Source organism: Colobus angolensis, unplaced genomic scaffold, assembly GCF_000951035.1.
Source record: "Colobus angolensis palliatus isolate OR3802 unplaced genomic scaffold, Cang.pa_1.0 Scaffold54, whole genome shotgun sequence".
Lineage (NCBI taxonomy): Eukaryota > Metazoa > Chordata > Mammalia > Primates > Cercopithecidae > Colobus > Colobus angolensis.
The window spans coordinates 7618527-7625626 of NW_012118932.1; the positions used below are offsets into that span (position 1 = coordinate 7618527).

The window sequence follows — 7100 nt, forward strand, 5'->3', positions numbered from 1 at the left end:
GGTTGCCTTTAAGCCTAGGTTCATGGCTCAAAACTATTATGCTGAGATAGTTACTTTGTATTTTTTTTAAGAACTTTATACCTGTTTCTTGTCAAATTTGCATAGAAATGCAACTCCTAACAGAATAATGCTCTCCCAGCACTTTGAGATGATAGCCAGTGCCTGTGGAAGAGACAAAATTGAACTTAACAATGGACTCCAGGTAGACTTAGCTTGAGATCCACTCCCTCCAAACCTCTTTTGTTGCTCAAATGTGGCTAAAGGATTTTGATGCTAATTCTTAGTTACCAATGACTCCCTTCAACATGGGGGCAGACTGGCACCAAGAGACATCAAAACCTACATATAGGATGATTGATCAGTGATGCTTTTGAGAAAGACCTTGATCAAAAGAGGAAATGTGAAAGTTGTCAAATTGAAAATGGAGTCACTTGTATTAAAACCCTGATAAACGGAGCCAGGAAAGGCCATGAAGGGGAAGGGTTCTCATGTACATATGGTTGATAACAAGAACTATCAAAAGACTACAAAAATTTACAACCTGCACAGGCCACCACAATCTGAACACACACATACACACATACTTCTGCAAGGACATCTGCCTAGCAACTGCCTATCTAACTTATGGACTGACACCACCCTTACCACGCTTGTTATTGTGAAAGCAAAGAGTGAGGAGTTTTGTTTTGTTTTGTTTTGTTTTTTGAGATGGAGTCTCACTCCGTCGCCAGGCTGGAGTGCAGTGGCACAATCTCGGGCTCACTGCAATCTCCGCCTCCTGGGTTCAAGTGATTCTCCTGCCTCAGCCTCCCGAGTAGCTGGGACTACAGGCATGTGCCACCATGCCCAGTTAATTTTTATATTTTTCATAGAGACGGTTTCACCGTTTTGGCCAGGATGGTCTTGATCTCTTGACCTCATGATCCGCCCACCTCGGCCTCCCGAAGTGCTGGGATTACAGGTGTGAGCCACCACTCCTGGCCTTCCATTCTACTTTCATAGTTGGCTGTTCTTTCCTCGTGCTCTGTGAAGAGGTGCCTTCCACCATGATTTTAAGTTTCCTGAGGGCTCCCCAGCCATGTGGAACTGAGTCAATTAAACCTTTTTTCTTTATAAATTAGCCAGTCTCAGATATTTACTTGAAGCAATGTGAGAACAGACTAATACCTGTCAAAACACCAAGCCTGAAAAACCCACTAATTTGCTCTCTGCCTTCTGAGCAGCTGAACACTGTTAGAGTAAATCACACAATGCCTTATTATCCCAACTGTGATAATGTGCTACAAGAGCACATAACAGGAGGACCTACCTAACCTTGTTTTCAAGTAGGGTCAATGATTTTCCAAATTATTTTTGAACTTTTTTTAAAGGAAACAATGACATTGACAACTGAGAGATGAGCCCTAAAGTAAGTAGAGTAGTGCCAGTCAAGGTACAAAGTATCAGCAGGGTACAGGGTGGGCATTTGATATTTCCCTGCAACTGGAACAATGTAAGTGAATGGAGCAGAGTTAAAAAAAAAAAAAAAAAAGATGGTTTGGGAAACAAGCACATAAGACATGAATCCCTGCTATAAGGATGCTATTTAGTATAGGAGGTCAGATTTGGAAATAATGCAGCAACAATAACAACTGATGCTGTAAGAAATATATGTCGCTGTCTGGGAAGGGTCTGGAATTGAAACCTATTTCAAAGTTAATAAGATAGCCTGTTATCTGTTTTATGGCAGTAAACTTGGATTCCTGAGTGACAAAGAACTTTGTAATTTATGGCAAAAGCAGAAGTCAGAACTTCATGTTTATGCCAGTTTTCCATGTCCCCCAAGTCCCACCTGGATGGTGAAGATGGGCCTCCATGGATGTCTGCACATGCAGTCAGTGGGTTACATTATAGGAGAGGAACACTGAGTTTGGGGGATTCACTACTTTTGTAGTTAAGTGGAAGCAAGCCTACTCTTTGGGAAGAATACTTGAGCTATGAAACGGATCATCCCAAACAACCCTGAAAAATGACCTAGGTAAAGAGCAGTTGGGACCTTACGTTCTTGGCAAACCCAGAATTTGCAGGTCCCATGACAAATGACCCCTCCCAAGAGTATGGTGGGTTCATGGGATGGAGTTCGGAGAAGTCTGGATAAATTATTCCTCAGGGCTTGAAGAAAGGCATCGCTGAAGACCTGATGTGTAAGCTATATTTTCATCAAGCAGGCATGGAGAAAGAAGGGTATTTCAGCCTGAGCCCAGCCAAAACACAGGTGTGGAAACATGATAAGGACTTTGTATGCTCAGAACTCTTACTATTCTCTCATTATGACTAGAGTTTACAGTATCAGGTATGGGGAATGTGGAAGATGGGAGGGGGAGCTGTGGCCTGCTGTGAGAGAGCGAGTTAGAAAGAAAATGAGCTCTCTTGTTTACCTTGCTGAACAGTCCGAGTGTTATGCAGGCAACAAGGGATCATTGAAGCTTCTTATTCTCATAGCAGAAGAATGCTATGACTGATCTAGTATATGTTTTAGAATGATAACCCTGGATTATCAGGTAAAAATGCTGTCTTAAACATACTGTTGTACATTTGCTCCCTAAGAGTCCCTGAAAATGACAGTAACAGGATTTTTAAAGTCATAAACTCTTGAGGGTAATTAAGGAAAAGGAATAATGGAAATAAAATTCTGGAATCAACAGCAAAGGGCTCAGTTGACTCGAAAAAGCTGAATTGTAAACCCCCAGTGAGCAAAACCAACAAGCAATTCTATTTGTATCACAGAAACCCCTAAAAAGCTCAGAAACTGTCTTCAGGAAGTAGAAGTGAAGAGGGTAACTAAAAGGACTGGAAGTTCATTTAGGAGAGTTACATCCTTTATGCCACCCCCCCCAGCCTTATTCTGAAGGCTTTTTTTTTTTTTGGTTTTAAGGAGCAGAAAGGCAAGAAAGAAGGGAGAAGAAAGGAAGAAGCTCCCTTCTACAGAGAAAGAGGGAGGGGGGCGCCAAAGCCAAGAGTGGAGACCCTGCGGGATGCGGATCTGAAGGCTTTTTTTATTGTTCAGTAGTAAAACGGGGTCTCTGTAATGGAAGACACCAGGCACCTAAAATAAGAGAATTAAGTGAAAATTGTACTAAATTCTGAGACATAGCCCAGCCTCCATACCCCTCCTCTCCCACTTGATTTTCAACAAACGTCCTATGGGCTCAAGATCTTCCAATCAACTTTTAAATATCCCCCCCACTTACATATGAGCAGATAAGGACCACTAGATATCCTAGGAAAGCCTCTTATTATGAAAGATAGAGCACAAAACCAACAGGAGAAAGAAAAAGGAAACTTGAGGGAAATAGATACTGCAAGGGAAGAAAAACTTTTAAAAAGATTATTAATATCAGAGAGTTGGAAGATGATACTGGAATAATAAAACATCATTTTGGCAGCAATTTTGAGTCAATCAAAGGCAAACAAAACTGAAAACGTTTTAGGAAAAAGCTGACCAAGAACACCTGAACTAAAGTGGCAGTAATGGCGATGAACATCTAAAAAACGCAGGTTCTAGGGCCCCTCCTAGAAAACTAGGGGATGAACCTCTGGGGATGGAGTCCAGGAATTTGGAATCTTCTAAAATATCACTCCTTGCAATTCTGATGTAGCCAGCCGGGTGCTGGCCTTAAGACTGAGAACTAGAGGACACAGGGTCTAATCGGATGTAAAAGGGTAAGTGGGAAGGTTAACTGGCTGGCTGGGTGGATGATGGTGTCATCCCAACATAGAAACATAGGTAAGATACACTTTTGCCCACTTCCAACCTAAATACATAAATAAGGCTGTGTCAGTTTGAGTAGCCCATGGGACATCTTGAAAAAGTATAGCTGGCATGTGGAAATATTTTTTGCTCAGATTCGTACCACAGTTTTCTTGTCACCAACAACTACGGCTGCGATAGCGTCCTTTTTTTTTCACGTACTGTTTTGATGCAGAGCTGAATTCGCAATCCCTCCCCCGGCTAAAACCCCCCAAACAAAAAAATCCCGATTACTCTGCCACCAGACAGTAGCTTTAAAACACCACTGTTACTACCCTTGACGCTTACTGTGATAATTGACATGTCTCCAACTGTAACAATTCCCTTGGAAACAGAAACTTGTATTCAGGCATATAGTTTACAAAACTCCACCTCGGACCTGCTTTAATTTCTTTACAGGTCCTAATAAATGCTCCTGTCAAATTCCTTATCGTTTCAATCTGCTTCCCAATTAAAAGGTCAGCATCATGATGACAGGAACGTCGTTGGCAGGCGTCACTGCTGCAGCCATAGCTCCAGCACGTTTTCAGAAAATGTCATTGGTTGAAGGCCAATAACTCTCCTATTTCACAATGATTTCATCTCTCTTCACATCAACCCTAGGTGATGTTTTTATTCTCACCTTATGAACGAGAATACTGAGGCTCAAAATTCAAGTCTTGCCCAGAGTTTCTTGGCAAGTACGAAAGGGTTATGGCTACAAACTGGTCAGCTCCAAAGTCCTTGCAAACCCTGTCCGAGACCATGCGCGACCCCAAGGAGCGCCAGAGCAGATAACCAAAAGTGAAAAAGCCTACAGAACTCTTCTCTCAAGTTGGCGCTTCGGCTTCAGGAGAGGCAGGGTCAGCTCGACACAGCCTGCCTGGGGTCGCTCGTACTGACGTCACATGGCGACGCGGAAGATTTGCGTATGGGGCCTCGCTCTGGGATAGCTTTACGGCTTCTGGTAGCTGCTGCTTCGCGGTGAGAAGTATCCGCGACTAGCCGTCCGGGAAAGATCCGAATGCGATCAAACCTAATCCGCGAGACTTGCTAAGTGAGTCGCCGCAGGGCGCGGTGTCCGGCGGGGTTCGGTGTGAGGGAGGCGAAGTGCCGCGAGGCCTAAGCCTGCTTCCACACACATTTGCTCAGCTTCAGGACCACTGCCTGGCCTCAGATTTGATACATGGGGGTCTGGCGTGCTGGTGTGGTGCAGACTAACCCTGACCTGTGTGTACACTCCTGTGTCACTAGCCTCCGGCCCTCCGTCCCTCCATTCAAATGGAAATAAGTGTGCTCTGCGCTCCGCTACCCCCTAGAGTGGTTTCGAAGAGCAGTGAAGAAATGTTTAGGAAGCTATAAAGTGCATTGTTACTCGCTGCATACCGTAAATTAAGAAGCAGGTGGATGGGGAAAATAAAGTTTCTAGATTATTTATCCATTTTTAAAACAGCCAGTGACCTAGAGAGAGGCCCCATACCAGTAGAATTTGTTGACATTCTTAAGATCTCTGTTGACTAAATAGCAGCTTCTACGGTTGTACAGTAGGAAATATCTTAAATTTATTCCTTTTACATATAAAATCTGCTTACCAGAGTTTGCTATTTTTTTTTTCCTTTTTAAAGTCTCAAACATTTGGGCATTATTAAGTATAGTATTCTCTACTGCAGAGAATGTTATTTGTGATTCATGAATGAAAATGAAAACCTGAAACAACAAGAATGGATTTTACCTTAAATCTCTGTAGCAACTATTGGGAAAATGGAAAGAAACATCTTAATTATCGTATAGATGTGTAGGTACCCTTCCGCTCTACCTGTATGTTGCGAAATAAACTCATTCCTCATCGTTTGAGCGCATGCTGCAGAAAGCCTTCCTTATATTTACATAATGATCATTGTATGTCTGAGGAAAGCTTAAAATTGTATCTTGTGCATAAAAAAGAGCTAATATGTATAGAAATGCTTACAAAAAATAATGTAAGTACCAAAGTTGCCTTACATGTTTAAACTTTATATTTAGAAATCACAGCATTTTCAAACTGATGGGTCTTGGCAGTTATTGGTTCATTTTACTCTCTTTAGGATTTTTTTTTCTAATTGATGTTAATTAGTTGATATAAATGAAAATTGAGTCAGTCAGGAAATCAGTTCAAATAGGTGTGAACAAATTAAAAAAAAAAAAAAAAAAAAAAAAAAAAAAACTTGACTTGGCCAGGCGCGGTGGCTCCGCCTGTCATCCTAACGTTTTGGTAGGCCAAGGTAGGTGGATCACTTGAGGTCAGGAGTTGAAAACCAACCTGGCCAACATGGAGAAACCCCGTCTCTACTTAAAAAATAAAAATAAAAACAAAAATTAGCCGGACGTGGTAGCGCGCACTTGTAATCCCAGCTACTCAGGAACTTGAGGTGGGAGAATCTCTTGAACCTGGGAGGCAGAGATTGCAGTGAGCCGAGATGGCGCCACGGCACTCCAGCCTGGGGAACAGAGCGAGACTCTGTCTCAAAAAACAAACAAAACTTTACTGAAGTAGACTACTTGGTAAGTCTTACTTGCTTTAAAATATGGAAAATAGAGTTCACAGAGGGAAAGAAATAACCTTTTCCTTCAAGGAAACACTGTGAGTTTTTCTTTTACCATTGATCCCTAGTGTTTCTTTCTTGAAATACTGTTTCAAATCTTCTTTTAGTATAATCTGCATTAAGAAACCCAGAGAACATTGCATTGATATACTGCTTTATTGAGTTGTAATATTACATTTTCAGTCTAAATGAACTTATTGGCAATTTAAAAATAAAATATACAGTATGAAGAGTTTACTTCTTGACAATTATACAAGTATGACTTCTGTAAAATACTAATATTATAGGAGTAATAAGCACTGTTTTTATATATAGTTGTCTAGAACTGAATGAATAGGAATAGGGTTTTTTACTTTTCTTCTGTCAAAGATTGATTTTGCTTTCATCTGAGTTTAGTTCCTACTGGAATTTAAAAGCAAAGTTTATTTACATTAATCATTTTGTTTTATTTTTATTTCATTTATTTATTTATTTTGAGATGGAGTCTTGCCCTCTCACCCAGGCCAGAGTGCAGTGGCGCCATCCTGCCTCATTGCAACCTCTGCTTCCTGGGTTCAAGTGATTCGCCTGCCTCACCCTCCAGAGTAGCTGGGATTACAGGTGCATGCCACCTTGCGTGGCTAATTTTTGTATTTTTAGTAGAGACAGGGTTTCACCATGTTGGCCAGGCTGATCTTGAACTCCTGACCTCAAGTGATCCGCCCCCTTTGGCCTCCCAAAGTGCTGAGATTACAGGTGTGAGCCACCGC

The 7100-nt window shown here is 41.7% G+C and overlaps 1 protein-coding gene across 1 annotated transcript in view; it reads left to right on the forward strand.

The window, feature by feature from the left end:
- The first annotated feature begins 4680 nt into the window (after positions 1–4680).
- AASDH (aminoadipate-semialdehyde dehydrogenase) overlaps positions 4681–7100 on the forward strand; it is a 43747-nt gene continuing 41327 nt past the window's right edge. The window contains exon 1 of the mRNA XM_011961242.1: positions 4681–4826. The gene's annotated coding sequence lies outside the window, so the exon portion shown is untranslated. The remainder of the gene's footprint in view (positions 4827–7100) is intronic.